This window comes from Euprymna scolopes, chromosome 24 (genome assembly GCF_053919585.1).
Source record: "Euprymna scolopes isolate OS-2025 chromosome 24, ASM5391958v1, whole genome shotgun sequence".
Taxonomy (NCBI): Eukaryota; Metazoa; Mollusca; class Cephalopoda; order Sepiida; family Sepiolidae; genus Euprymna; species Euprymna scolopes.
In genome coordinates, this window is record NC_136505.1 from 107,284,091 (window position 1) to 107,299,901 (window position 15,811).

The 15,811-nt window shown below is 34.1% G+C and overlaps 1 pseudogene; it reads right to left on the reverse strand.

Annotated features, from left to right (window-relative positions):
• Positions 1–1,226: 1,226 nt before the first annotated feature.
• On the reverse strand, positions 1,227–1,381 carry LOC145247017 (U2 spliceosomal RNA; annotated as a pseudogene).
• Between the last annotated feature and the right edge of the window lie 14,430 nt (positions 1,382–15,811).

Below are 15,811 nucleotides of genomic sequence, written 5' to 3' on the forward strand. Positions count from 1 at the left end.
TGAGTTGTCCGTGGCGTGTATAGATTATTATACACACGTGGGGTGGGTGGGGAGTTAATAAGTTCTACTAAATCATAAACTTTTCTTAACGGTCACATTTATTTCTTCAGCAACTCATTTCTAATCAACAAACTGTCGCTCGAGCCAGTAAACATCCTCCTCCTCTTCCTCCTCTTCCCCCTCCTCCTCTTCCCCCTCCTCCGGTGAACTAACCTTCTAAAGCTGCTACGTCAAAAGCAACAGCTCCCAGTGAAAAGACCAAAGGACACTTCAGCTAGAGTAATCATCACCATCACCCTATTTTGTGCCAGTCTCATGTTGATCGCTTGAAGCGCCTCTACCGGAGAATACCGACGGGGCTTTTTATATTGGACTAGCCTGTGTGCCTGGCGTTGCCTGGGTGTTCGAAGGTGTGCGTTGAGCTAAAAAGGAGAAAACAAAGTGGTAGAAGATGGGCAGGATTAGAACGTGAAAAAAAAAACAAAAAAAAAACGTGACGTCTTTACTATTGCGTCCATCGCCTAACCAGAAGTGCAAATGTTTAAATTAAGGCTAGTCAATGGAAAAGAGGGAATGACTTTCGAAAATATATGCGAAAAAAAAAAAAAATGACCACTTCCTGTGGAAAAGTACGCAGTCTAGCCGAATCCACTGTGAAAAATTTTCCCCACCCTTTATCTGTGCTTAAATCAAAACGTGGATTCCATGAACAAAGCTTCTTTCTTAGAACTGCACGCCTGTGGAACTCTGTTCCGTCTGCCTGCTTCCCACCTGACTACAACTTGGGTGTGTTCAAGTCCAACGTTAACAAATTCCTAATGAGCCACCCCCTTAAGTAAACACTTCATCAAATCTCCACACTAACGTAATGAACTTGCAATAACCCTTATCCCTGAGTGGCTTCCGGGCCTTGATAAGAGATGACCACTGTGTAAAAAAAAAGGAATTAATGTTTTTAGCCAGTTTTTCGATAGTCGTCGTCCAAAGGGTCGAGCTTCAAAACGATACCGATCTCGTGAAAATCCGTCGCCTCTGTCGAAAAGTAGACATACAAAGAAACAAACAAATAAACATACATACATACATACATACATACATACATACATACATACATACATACATACATTTAAACAGACAGGTGAGATTTATATTATAGATTATCAATGACTGTTAATCTGCTAAGAGTCCCTATTTACTTTACCTCCCCACGTGGGCAGAGTTAGACATCAAGGTTGTTTTTTAATGTGGAGAAAGGAACTAAAATTAAAAAATTGTCTCAGTCCTTAAGGATTTCTCCTCCGCTAACTAAGAACAAAAAATTTAAGTATAGCATCAGAACAGATACTACACGTTGATCTTGGCCTGAAGGCCAAGAACCTCTCTTATGGGGTTAAGAGTTATCACCCTTGCACCTTGTCTATGATATAAATCTCACCTCTCTGTTTAAATGTATGTATGTATGTAGGTTTGTATGTCTGCCTAAAACTTTCGACAGAGGTGACGGGTTTTGAAGTCCAACATCTCGGACGACAAATATCGAAAAATTGGCCAAAAAACATTAATTCCTTCACCCCCAACTGAGCAGTTTTCTACAAGGGGGGGGGGGTCGATTTTTTTGCGAGCCATTTTTGCAAGTCATCATATCGGTTGAATTGATTTTGCCTTATTTTAACGCTCCGAACTTCCGGTCGCGTCATAGAATAGCGGTAAGACGTCAGATTTTCTTTCACTTTCTTTTCCGCCTTTGCGCCACGGGTTCGAGCCTACCTACCTATTACCACTTTTTTTTTTGCCCAACACACACCTCTAAACAAACAGGCTAGTTTTCTAATATATAAAAAACCATCAGATATCTATAGGGTGAAAATTTAGAGTTATTTACTCTTAGTTTTTTTAGTTTGTTGTGAATTTCTGTAAGGGCCTACCATCTTGTATCTGTCGTTAATGTAAATAAAGCAATCGCCTCGCGCATGTGTTGGTCAAAACATGTCTGTGTGGTTTTATTAAGTTTGGCTTTCAGTTTGGACTATCAAGTTTTTTTTGAAACAAGGTATGTTTTGATTAGATTGATGTTTAGCTTTATAATATTTATATTCAAACATTTTTGTAGCAGTAGCCGCTTAATACATATGCAAATGACCGAGCCAGTGTGCGATATGACGTCACAGCTAATGGAAAGAGAAAAAAAGCAGAGATAAAAGACGCACACGCTCAGAGAAGGATGGAAAAGCATGTGTTCAAGACATGGCCGAAAAATACCACGTGGCTGACGAGAACGGTTTAAAAAGACATATCGATGCGAGAAATAAACTGTTTAAAACAGGAGGCAGTGTGTTGTTGGAAATACTACAAATAAATATCTTTTGTCTAAAACTGAAAAAGCCAGTGGAATTTCTTTCCTCTTCCTTTCGTCTGTTTCCTTGCCACAGAGTCTATATGTTAACGTGTAACGTTACACTATCCTAGTACGCTGGCTTCTCAAAACCACACCTGACCTCGTATCTAACTGCTTGTGGGGGAGGTAAATAAACTCCCTGGCTCATGAACTCTTACCGATCACATATTTAGCCGAATTTATTTTTCCTTCTTTGACATTGTCGTATTTTAACCCCCGTTTCCTTTTTTTTTTTGTAAGACTCATCATGTAATGGTGGATGAATTGAATTGGATGGTAGAAGCAAAAGGTCGCATAATGATGACGAAAACTAATTATCAGCGAAAGAAATGCAATTTATTTACATGAGAAATATTAAATATTATGAGAAATATTTAATATTATGAGAAATATTAAAGATACAGATAGAAAGAATGAGAGTTCGTTAGAATAAGAGTTCGTTACTTGCGATTGATAGCCGCGAAAGGCTGACTGGCTAGTTAGGGGCGCTGTGGTGGCCGATGCCCTCACCAGGAGAGATTTCTGTCACATCTTGACTGGTCGAGCGTTCAGCGGAAAAGAGAAAGAAATATGGGAAACAGGAAGTGACGTAGCTAACTTACTCTCTGAGTTAAAGGGCGACAATCGAGTTAGCCTGGGAGTTTTCAACTGCCACATGTACTCTATTAAGGATTTGTCCCGGTGTACATGGGGAGAGTAACAGTACATATAAAATAGAGAGTGAAGAGGTCATTCATTTTCCCTATGCAGTTTGTATTTCTTTCTTTGAGATTGCTGTATTTTTTTAAGTTGCAAAATAGCTTAGCCAGCATCGATCAGCGTCCCAAGCAATTCACATGTGATAAATGATATTTGACTTCTCTGTACAATCTTACAGCATTTTTGTGTTCTTCCATCCTTAATTTCATAAGACCTTGGTCAATGTAGGGGCAACCCTTCAAACCAATTGTCACTATCCAGCTCCCCTACTCCCCGGGGAGTTGTTCCCCATTTCCCCTTCACTCCTCACTTTAAAAATCGGCCTTGTGCCTAATTTGCTCGGTGGGGGAGCAAATAAATACCATCTGTTCTTCAGATACTGCACTTCCATTTCTTGTTCTCTTTCGGTGGAGGAGCATTCTTTCACAACTGAGACAATTTTTATTTTTGTACCTTTTCTCCACGTTAAAAAAACGACCCTGATGTCTAACTCTGTCCCGTGGAGAGGTATTGTAAATAGGTACCATCAAAAGTATGGAGAAAATTTGTGGAACATTTTAATTTACATTATAACTTATGTACCAAATCCATTGGAGTAAAATGGAAAGTTAACTTTGCTCCAGGTCCAAAGGCCGAGGAGGTGGACGAGATTATCATTCCAAAACTAATAAAAAAAAAGGTAAAGGCGCCATCAGTGTTGATAGACTACGGATACTCAGCGTAAGAGTGCCTGTGCATGAAATTTCTGTGGCAAAATGTGCGCAATCTCCAACCCACCCGAATCAATTAGTTAAATACCAGTCGTAAGTGGTGCTCACACACATACACGCACACGCACACAAACACACACACACACACACACACACACACACACACACACACACACACATATATAACTACTTCATTTAATCACATAAATTAATATACGAAAGTATAAATTTATGCGCAAACTTTAAGTATTTACTTCAACAGTGCTCAATACGTAGGTAGAGCTAGGTAGTAAGTTATAAAATATATATGGCAATTAAGCTACACAGATTATTCCGCGTTTCATTTCATCTCATATGCATAAGTCTGATGAATCCTAGCGTGGATGAAACGCGAAATATTCTGTGTAACTTAATCGCCATATATATTTTATAACTTATATATATATATATATATATATATATATATATATATATATATATATATATATATATATATATAATATATATATATATATTATATATTATATATATTATATATTATATATATATGTATATATATATATAATATATATAATATATATTATGTATATATAATATATATATATATATACATATATATATATGTATATATATATAATATATATAATATATATATATATATATATATATATATGTATATATATGAATTTTTCAATGTATAAATACTGTTATTTATATTAGTTTAAGTTTACCATTGCGTATATTAGGTAAACACTACATCCCTTTGTTTTCATTGAATATATATATATATATATATATATATATATATATATATATATATATATATATGATGATTGGAACGTCTTGTCAGACGAGTGCCACTCCCTCAGACACTTAATTTCCATGAGCCCAAATGCCTGAGGGAGTATCCATACAAAGATGATGTTATAGAGTTTTAACTTTGTACGACAGCTAAATCTCTCTCTCGGTTCAAAATGTTGAGATCCAGCAACAAGCAAGAGCAAGATAGTCGGAAACAAGTTAAATTGCAGACCAGCTTAATGCTGGTACTGGTCTCTCGCTTTATGTTTTTTTTTTTTAAATCAGAGATTTGCTTCTCCTAGAAAGGTTGCCTTCACCACGGCTTACAGGAGCTCTCTCCACCCCAACACACATATGTACACACAGAAATATACACGATGCTAATTAACCGTTGACCCAGAAAAGGATTAATTCGCCCTTTGGAAGGTCTTGTTTTTAATCCTTCAGGGAGACTAGCCGCTCTCCTCACCAAACAAGTTTGGTGGGGGAACCAGTTTAGTCGCCGGTGACCCGACCATGAGGCAAGTAGGATATATATATATATATATATATATATATATATATATATATATATATATATATATATATATACTAGCAAAAGTACCCGTCGTTGACTGAGTTCCAGAACAGCCTACAGAAAATGGACTCTGATTTATGCACCGCGATGGGACCCCAACAAGAGCAGGCAATTAATCGATTTGATTAAAAAATGGATGATATCACCGATTTTGATGACAATAAAAATATGTGAGTGTGAAATATTCGTTAATCATTATTCAGTTCCGAGCAACGTCGAGTCTCCCTGCTAGTGTACTATTTTGATATGAACAACTTAAAGCATAATTTTGTTCATAATTTTCAGATTCGGCATTAAATAATCCAAAAAGGGTTGATATGCCGGAGAAACTAAGCAACCAAACAACAAATGCATCTGTGTTTATGTGAGTAGATTGTAACCATTGCCGGAATAATTTGTTGTGTATCCCGTTTATGCATCGAGAAGAGACGTCTGCACAGGTTGGAGTAAAAGACGAAGGGTGCGGGGCTGGGAGGCGGTTCACATCATATTAACCATGCCGGCATAAAACTAATTTATTTTTAATGTCGTATTGCAAATTTCAAAAATCTTCAAGTAAAACTAATTTATTTTTCCTTTCACGTTTTTCAAATTCTGAAATAAAGCCAGTAAATTCCGTTTCGTTAATTCGGTTTCATTTCCATTCCATGCTTTTGTAATAAGTCGTAGTTTTTGGAATTCTGAAACTGTTTATGGCTCAAGTCTTTACGCTAACCAATTATTTTTATTACGTTTCGTTCTGTCCGTATTTTCATCGATGGGAGATTGCTTTTCTCATTTACAGTTTGTGATTTTATGTTTTCGTATTTCTAATGTGCTTTTTTTTGTTTTCGCCGATTCATTTTCGATGATATTATCGCTATACCAATAATCTTTTGATTCGCATTTGTACATACATACATACATTCATCTAGGACAAATTAAAGTACGACAAACGGCCCCTGTTGATTCTCTTTTGTTTGATGTTTAGGTACAAAAAATTAAGGCACGGCAAATCAAGGTACAATAAATGGCCCCTGTTGATTCTCTATTCGTGTGATTTTTAGGCACGACAAATTAAGACACAGCAAATTAAAGCACGACAAACGACCCCTGTTAATTCTCTATTCGTGTGATGTTTAGACACAGCAAATTAAAGCACGACAAACGACCCCTGTTAATTCTCTATTTGTGTGATGTTTAGACACGGCAAATTAAGGCACGACAAATTAAGGTACGACAAGCGGCCCTGTTGATTCTCTATTCATATGATACTTAGGCACGACAAATTAAAGCACAGCAAATAGTTCTTGTTGTTTTCTTCGCTAAAAATCTTTGTAAAAAAATTAACAAATTTTTATTTTCAGACACAGACAGAATATTTTTAAATAATACGAGTCAAACATAAAACGAAAAAATGGTTGGATCATTCTATCGCTCCAGAAAGTATCTCACTCCTGACGCAATCCTCTACCTATACAAGAGTCAAATACGTCCTAAGATTGAGTGCTGTTGCCACATCTGGGGAGGAGCTCCTAAGACTAGCTTTTTTTTTTGTCATGACATTGTACAAAACTGTCTTGGAAATTTAGTGGGCGATGATCTTTTCATAGAAGAAACGTTGCGAGTCTGTCTCCTCTCTCTCTCTCTATCGTTACTTTTATGGCAGATGCCCGACTGAGCTCCAATCTATAGTCCACCTCCTGTAAAACATGTGTAACAAATACTCATCTAGCAACAATTTCTCTCACTCTCTATCTGTGACTAACGCTAAACGAGAATTCCATGAGCAGAGTTTCTTTCCGTCTGTGGAACACGATACCGTGGAGCTGCTTCCCGGCTGACTATGACATAATCATTTTCAAGTCCAACGTTAATAAATTCGTGTTGAGCCGTCCTCTTAAATGGGTAAGCCCTACCAAATTTTCACCATTACTGATCATCATTGTCATACCATCTACTTAATACTTATTATCATTGAGTGGCTTCCTGGCCTTGATAATTGATGACCTTCAAGTAAAAACGCTAAAAGAATAAGATATGTGTTTACTTTTTTAAATTGTTAATGTTTACTTTTTTATATTTTATAGTGTTTTTTTTTTTTATTATTAATGGTAAGTGTTTACTAGAAATTACAATGAAAATTAAATATATCAATAAATTTTTTAATTCTCACAAATTTCGGCCCGTCAGTATACAAAGATTTTTAGTAGAAAAAAAAAACGAAACATAAAAAGCAAATTAAAAGCCCCCCCCCTAAAAAAAACATAAAAACCAGCAAAAAAACAAAAACAAAACAAAAACAAAACAAAAACAAAAACCGCATTGAAGTTTGTCTGAATCAAAATCGGTTGCTTCTTGTGTTTGACATTCAAGGTGCCTTCAATAAGTTTCCAGACTTTTTTCTTATAGGCACTTTTATTGATAGTACACACATGAAACTCTAGTCCCCTTCGAAGTATTCTCCTCCGGCTGCAATGCACTTGCCCTCTTCCAAAAACTTCTGGAAGACCTCATGGAACTTTTCTTGTGTGAGCGTATTAATGACTCTTATCACAGCCTCTTTTGTCTCCTCACTTATCTCATAGCGACAGCCTCTAAGGTTTTCATTGAGTTTAGGGAATATCCAAAAGTCACCGGAAGCAACGTCTAAATAATAGCGTATATATTTTTTATAATTTTCTTTACAGAAAGTTTAGATGAGATTAGTCATCGGTACCGTCGGTTTCCAACCTGATAATAGGGGGGTCGTTTTAGATCCCCATATCAAGCTCTCTTCAGCCGGTACTCATCTGTTTTATAACCGTTTTCGTTCCTTTGCGAGTGCCTCTGCATACGACATATTAGGTCCGAGTGTTAGTGTCCAAAACATTAAACGTAAGCTTAAAAATTTTTTAATTGAATTTAAAATTGTTAAGAAAAACTAGATTTGAACGAAATCTTGTAACGTATGTGTATATTTCCAATTCCGGTTGTAAATCAGATGAGTATCGGCTGAAGAGAGCTTGATATGGGTATCTAAAAAGGTCCCCTATTATCAGGTTGGAAACCGACGGTACCGATAACTTATCTCATCTAAACTTCCTGTAAATAAAAATATAAATAATACGCTCTTATTTTCGAAATTTTTCCTTGTAATAGAGCACTCTGCTGGAATCCCTTTTTTCTAAAAAAATATAAGCAAGTAATAACGTATATATAAATATATAATTATAAACAATTATTTTTATATACCTACGGACACTAGTGTCTCATGCTAACGCAATCATTATGCAGAAGATGACGATCAACTCTGGTCCAAGGCTTTGAACCCCGCAATAAGTCTAAGTGCTATTAGCAAGGAACATGCCCCAGGGCCACCGCTATGTGTATCAGAATCTTTGTAGGAATTTTTGACACCCCTAACACGAAACTGCGAATAAAATATAAAAAAACTCGTAATTTCTCTTTTAAAAGTGGGTTGTTTATTTTCTTTATGGATTATACTTCCAAAATAAACTATTAAAGTTGTTTTAAAAGTAATAGAAATATTTTTTTTTTATTTTTTAAAAAACAGTAATGAATTTTACGAACTCAATATTTTTCAATTTTTAAACTTTAAAAATCTATCAAAATTTTTCTATTGATTCTATTTTTAAGATATTTTCAGGGTCAATGTGAAATTTTATTCTCTTTCCAATAAACTGAATATAATATTTTAGACAAACGTTTTTATTTAAATTCACGCCCCCCCATTTTCAAGTGTCTATTAAAAAGTAAATAATTAATTTACTCACCAAAGTCTTATATATCACAAATTGAAGAGAAAAGGTCAATAAATAATATATTCAAATTTAAAACAAAAAAAGTAGTGTTTTTTAGAAATTTACCTGTAAAGTTCGAAGTTTAAAACCTTTTTTTTAAACAACGTTATTTGTTTTTTCTTTTGTTTTTTTTTTAATGAAACCTTGGTCCTTGCTCCTTTAATTGAAAAAAAAATAGGGCTTGAATTACATTTTTCGAGTAGTTATAAGCTTGGAAAGACAGGGGTCGAATAATTCACGCCCCCATTTTGAAATGTCTATTAAAAAGTAAATAATTAATTTACTCACCAAAGTGTTATATATCACAAATTGAAGAGAAAAGGTCAATAAATAATATATTCAAATTTAAAACAAAAAAAAGTAGTATTTTTTTTAGAAATTTACCTGTAAAGTCCGAAGTTTAAAACCTTTTTTTTTAAAAAAAAAAAAAAACACGTCGTCTTTTTTTTGTTGTTTTAATGAAACCTTGGTCCTTGCTCCTTTAATTGAAAAAAAAATTAGGGCTTGAATTACATTTTTTGAGGAGTTATAAGCATGGAAAGATGGGGTGGAATTATTCACTATTTTTCACGAAATTCTGACACGTCTAAACCACCGCTCATCGCAACGAAATTAAATTTTAGAGAAATTGTAACATTAATGAAACGTAAAGATTTTAATACTGACGATCTTAGAGTGGTCAAGTAACAGCAAGTCATAATCTCGCAAACAAGGCTAACTGACCAAAATTATCCCCAGACAATTTTTACTGCTAAGAATTTTTATTTCTTAAAGAAGCAACAATAATTAAAAATTTTAAATAATATTTCATGCTTACGCAACCATCAGTGCAGGAAATGATGTTCAACGCTGGTTGAAAAATTCGAACCTCGCAATGAAGCCACATTTGGCTCCATTAGCAAAGAACATACTCCTTATATATATATATATATATATATATATATATATATATATATATATATATATATATATATATATATATATCAATCGTCGGTGGGTATTTGTATATATGCGTGCATGCATGCATGCATGCATGTATGTATGTTTTGCTAAAACTTTTGACAGACGCGACGAACACTGACAATATTTTATCGTTAGAAAGAGCGGTCTGTCGGCCGACAAATATCCAAAAATTGGCTAAAACGCATTAACTTTTTGACCATCAACTGGGCCTGTTTTTACAAGGAGAGGTCATTTTTTGCGTCGACATTTTCGCTAAGTCATTCACGTCTTGCAATGACTAAACTTAGTTTTAGCGTCCGCGATGTCATAAGTCGCGGTGGGCGCGGCGGCTAAGCCAATTGTTTATTTATTTTTTTCATCACTTTTTTCTCTTAGCGTTACAGGTTTGAGCCTGGCTACTGCGGATATTTTTATTTTTTTGCGTTCGCATGAGTACTCGCTGCTATTTTCATGGTCTTTAGGGGTTTAGTTATTTTTTTCTTTTGTTTCTTTGCGTACTCGATCGATTGAAACGTTTTTGTTTTTTAGGGCTCGGTTGCTCAATACCCTTACGATAAAACCTCTCCACAATCGAGCAACGCTAGGTACCCCCGCTAATATATATATATATATATATATATATATATATATATATATATATATATATATATATATATATATTATATATATATATATATATATAGATAGATAGATAGATAGATAAGGAGGGAGAGAGAGAGAGAGAGAGAGAGAGGGGAGAAGAGAGAGAGGGGGAAGAGAGAGCTTGCTTGTGTGAACGTACGTAAACGTCCACATCTTTAAACTTAGCAACGAGAAGACAAAGAAATTTAATAAAAGAACATCTGTTATCTTATTCTCATATCATTTCAAATTTTCAAGAATCCGAATTCGAACCATATGCCCCACCCCAACTCCACCAGCTATTCTCCCCAATCCCAACACACCCTCATTTATTTTATCCCAGTATTTTATTGGTTTTCATTTTTCAACTAATGCAAAACTTTGCCCATCATTTGAAAATGACATTCCCGTTGTTAAACGCACAAACCGATTGAACGCATCTCAGTTATTCCACCATTTTATTGGTCTGTTATGTTTTTCATTTTAAAATAGCATTTTCGTTGGAAGTTAGAAATAGCTCTTTTGTTGGTTTGTCACGCATAAGTTTTAAATAGCATACCCGCCAATCTGTCATACTTAAGGTTAAAATAACATTTTCAGTGGTCTGTCATGCTTTAGTTTGAAATAACATTTTCATTGGTCTGTTAACTTAAGTTTGAAGTAACATTTCCGTCAGTCTGTCATGCTTAAGTTTGAAATAGCATTTTCAATGGTCTGTCATACTTAGGTTTGAAATAGCATATTAACTGGTATGTAATGCTTAGGTTTCAAATAGCATTTTCAATGGTCTGTCATGCTTAAGTTTGAAACAACATTTTCATTGGTCTGTCATGCTTAAGTTTGAAATAGCATTTTCAATGGTATGTCATGCTTAGGTTTGAATAGCATTTTCAGTGGTCTGTCATGCTTAAGTCTGAAATAGCATTTTCATCGGTCTGTCATGCTTAAGTTTGAAATAGCATTTTCTTTGGTTTGTCCTACTTAAGTTTGAAATAGCATTTTCCTTGGTATGCAATGCTTAAGTTTGAAATAACATTTCTTTTAGTCTGTAATGCTTAAGTTTGAAATAGCATTTTCGTTAGTCTGTCATACTTAAGTTTGAAATAGCTTTTCCGTAAGTCTGTCATACTTAAGTTTGAAATAGCGTTTTCGTCAGTCTGTCATACTTAAATTTGAAATAGCACTTTCGTTGGTCTGTCATGCTTAAGTTTGAAATAGCATTTTCCTTGGTCTGTAATGCTTAAGTTTGAAATAACATTTCCGTTAGTCTGTAATGCTTAACTTTGAAATAGTATTTTCGTTAGTCTGTCATACTTAAGTTTGAAACAGCGTTTTCGTCAGTCTGTCATACTTAAGTTTGTCATGCTTAAGTTTGTCATACTTACGTTTGTCATGCTTAAGTTTGAAATAGCATTTTCCCTGGTCTGTAATGCTTAAGTTTGAAATAACATTTCCGTTCGTCTGTAATGCTTAACTTTGAAATAGCTTTTTCGTTAGTCTGTCATACTTAAGTTTGAAACAGCGTTTACGTCAGTCTGTCATACTTAAGTTTGAAATAGCATTTTCGTTGGTCTGTCATGCTTTAGTTTGAAATAGCATTCTTGTTGGTCTATTAGGCTTAAGTTAAAAATAGTATTTTCATCAGTCTGTCACGCTAAAGTTTGAAAATTTTCTTCTCTCAACGCACAATTTATTGAACGTATCTAATGAATATCCGTTTCTGGTTATCTCTATCGAAAATCTCACTTTGGCAGAAATTCCATAAAGATTCCAAAACAAAAGAAACCACTTCGCCAAAACCAAGACAAAACAATTTTTTTTTTAGGGTAAAGAAAGAAGAGATCCAAAAGATGGAACAATTGAAAAAAAATTTTTTCTGCAATTTGCTGATAACGATTGTGCAAACGTCTGCAACCACGAAGTTTTACGACACTTTACGGACAATCACGAAGACAAGGGAATGCGGTGCTACTAGCTGTCACGTTTAAAATGATGGTGTATTTTTTTCATATAATATCCGTGTTGTTATTACATTAGGGTTGGTTAAAATCAGGAAGATGATCTGGCTATGTGAAAATTAATTAAAAATTATGTTTAAATAAATTAACAATTATGTTTAATATAATTAAAAATTATGTTTTAATTAATAAAAAATTATGTTTAAATTAATTAAAAATTATGCTTACATTAATTAAAAATTATGTTTAAATTAATTAAAAATTATGTTTAATATAATTAAAAATTATGTTTAAATAATTTAAAAATTATGTTTAAATTAATTAAAAATTATCTTTAAATTAATTAAAAATTATGTTTAAATTAATTAAAAATTATGTTTAATATAATTAAAAATTATGTTTAAATTAATTAAAAATTATGTTTAATATAATTAAAAATTATGTTTAAATTAAGTAAAAATTATGTTTAAATTAAGTAAAAATTATCTTTAAATTAATAAAATATTATGTTTAAATTAATTAAAAATTATGTTTAAATTGATTAAAATTATGCTTAAATTAATTAAAAATTATGTTTAAATAATTTAAAAATTATGTTTAAATTAATTAAAAATTATGTTTAAATTAATTAAAAATTATGTTTAATATAATTAAAAATTATGTTTAAATTAATCAAAAATTATGTTTAATATAATTAAAAATTATGTTTAAATTAAGTAAAATTATGTTTAAATTAATTAAAAATTATGTTTAAATTAATTAAAAATTATGTTTAAATTAATTAAAAATTATGTTTAAATTAATTAAAAATTATGTTTAAATTGATTAAAATTATGTTTAAATTAATTAAAAATTATGTTTTATATAATTAAAAATTATGTTTAAATTAATTAAAAACTATGGTTTCATTTCTATTCTTCTATAAAACCAGATTAGTAATTTTTTTTCTCATTAGCAAAAAAAAGTTATTCACTTATTGTATACTAGCCTGGGTGTCCGGCGTTACCCGGGTGTTTGGAGGTGTCAAAAAAAAAGTGGTAGTCGGCAGGCAGTGAAAGAAAATCTGACATCTTACCGCTACTCCATGACGCGACTGGAAGTCTAAAGCGTTCAAATTTAACATAGTCATTGCAGAAATGGTGTTGTTTTTAAACCTCACACGAAAGCAAATTAGACACAAGGTCGTTTTTAATGCAGGGAGATAACCAGCTTCCCCCAAAAGGGGGCACTCTTGCAGTATCCAAATAAATAGTAATTGTCTCAGTATGAAAGGTTTCTCCTACATTGACCAAGGTCCAATTACAGAACAGATACTACCCGGCGAAGGTTGGGCGTTTTCGTTCGAATAGTTTCGCTTTATTTATATGAAAAAGACAAACAAACACTGAACACGGTTGGAATTGTGTTTAACTCGATCAAAAAAAAAAAAAAACAGATAGAGACGTTGTCCGTTTGCGAATCTGGGATATTACGATCTGGGAAGTATGCAAACATTTCTCAAGGAATCCAACCGACGCGAGAACCCCGATGCAAAAGCCTTTTAAGGACATACACAAGCACTCGCGCCCATTTTGCCCCTTATTTAATAGATTAACAAATCACGGTAATATTTTCCGGTTGCTTTACTGGCAGCTTACCGTAAACTGACGAGAGATCCCGATGCGACCTTGGGGTAAGCTCTAGACCAATACAGAATATTCAGCGCTCCGACAAAAAGAAACTCGAAATGGGGGCATTAAATACGTGTATAGTGTGTCGATAGAATCCTAGGCGACAGGCAAAAAAAACAAAAAAAAAAAAAACAAAAAAAACACTCCCCCCCAATTTATTTTTGAAATAGGCAAATGCGGCCTAACGTTCCCTTTAAAAATAAATGTATCCATAATTGGGTAGAACGCACCCAGTTACTCTTTCGTCCTTTCTATACTGCTGTATGAGGTTCACTCTCCCACCTTAACCCGAGCAATATTAAATAACCTGGCTAGTGGTTCATAAAGAAGCGGGTTAGTAGATGTAAGAGGCTCTGATTGGTTGAGATAAATAACATGTTTGAGGATATTGTATAGATGTAACTAACAGATAGCGCAAGACAGTAATAATTTACGAAGCCCTTCTTGGATGTCCTCTTTACAAACCTTAAAGAAAAAGCTCGATGAAGATTGTAAAAGATCTATCCGCAAGGACCCGTGGCGCAGTGGTTAGAGTACTGGAAAAAATGAATTGTAGAAGTGATATTCTCCTGAAGGTTGAAGGTTCAATCCTCAGTGTGGGCGACCGAAATATACAATTGCGAATTACTTAGGGCCTCTATCCAGTTGTGGTTGATGGAACAAGAGCACGCTACCCCCGTGAAGTAAATAAAGGGTTCCGCTCGAAATTCCATCCAAATTCTCGAGTTCGACAGAAACATTTCTGAGTTCGACAAGATACACCTGAAGAAGGTCGGAGGTTACATCGACCGAAACGTTGTGAAAATCACACTCAAGATGAGAAGAGTAGTCTGATGAATAATAATGCAAATAACCAATCCTCATCTCAAAAACTCAGAAACATCTATTCAAATATTTTTTTTCTTTATTCCACGGAGTTTCAAAAATTAAGCTTTTCCCTTCGGAGGAAATAACTAGCACAACAAAAGTAAATTATTACTACTTAACATGAATTTGATTTGCTTTTAAAATTGTAAGTATTGTGGTGACCAACTTACGGATAACAATGAACTTTTCCACCTGTTATAAAAACTGAGAGGATATGCCTTTCGGCATCATGCACAAGTTATGCACATGTAGCAGTCAGTCTGACGTGTAACTGCTCTCTTTGTTTTTTTGTACTAGTCTGTGTTTTTTTCCATTAAATACCGAGTTGCGTTTTTCTTCCGGAACCTTACTGGTCCACAACACTATGGCGAATAATATTGCGTTGTTGAATGTATATATAATTTTCTAGCTTTTAAAAAATTTTTTTTTTATTACATTTTCACTCCAAACAAGGCACATTGCCACTTTGGTGTAGGGGGCTACTATCAGGGGAAACATCTACTGGGGTACTATGTAGGGATTTGGGCAGCGAGATGTTGGTTCACGTTGCACTTGAACTTATGCATGTCAGTACAGTTGGGGAAGCAGTGACCTGGAATGGAATTCCAAAGTCTAGCAGTTCTGGGGAAGAAACTACTGGAGTAGAAAGATCTTTTACATCTAGGGATCTCTACAGTGTGGGGGTGGGATTTTGCAGCTTGTCGGGTCTGTCGAGGGTGTTTACGTCGTGGGGGCACAAGTGCTTGCAGTTATGCTTGCTAAAATCAT